Here is a 564-nt window from a genome sequence, read left to right as displayed (position 1 = left end):
CGCCGCGGCACAAACCGGAGTCGCTGCCGCCCTCCGCGCCCGCCCCGCACCTTGCGCCGCGCTCCGCCCCCACCCGCGCAAGAAAATAAAATGTTTGCCGCTCATGATTTCCAATTCCAGCGTCTGGCCTAATGGCGTGCAAACTTCCGCCAGTTCCGAGTGACCTCCCCGACGAAGCCCCCCGGAGACTCGTATTATGAAGGGAGGCTGCACTAATCTAAGATCAAAAGCGGGAAGGTGCGAACAGTCTTTGTCTCCCTTCGGCCGCCTCATTCCCCCTTCTGTGTGTGATAAATCTACCCTGGCGCCGACTGCGCGCTGGATGATTAATTTGCAAGCAAACAAAAGGGACCTGATGGCCAGCCATCTTAGTTAAATATTGGCCAGTGCTTCCAGCTACTTGTTAGCCTCCTCTTTGCCTGAAATAAATAAACAAGGAGCAGAAGTAAATAAATAAGGAGACCCGCAGAAATGAATGACAAAGCGAAGGGATGGTAAGGGAGTAAGAAAAAAAAAAAAAAAAAGAAGAAGAAGAGATCAGCGTGTCTGACGGTGAAGCGGGGG

Source organism: Geospiza fortis, unplaced genomic scaffold, assembly GCF_000277835.1.
Source record: "Geospiza fortis unplaced genomic scaffold, GeoFor_1.0 scaffold408, whole genome shotgun sequence".
In the NCBI taxonomy this organism is placed as follows: domain Eukaryota; kingdom Metazoa; phylum Chordata; class Aves; order Passeriformes; family Thraupidae; genus Geospiza; species Geospiza fortis.
The sequence above is the reverse complement of the archived record's forward strand: the minus strand, read 5'-3'. Positions refer to the sequence as shown.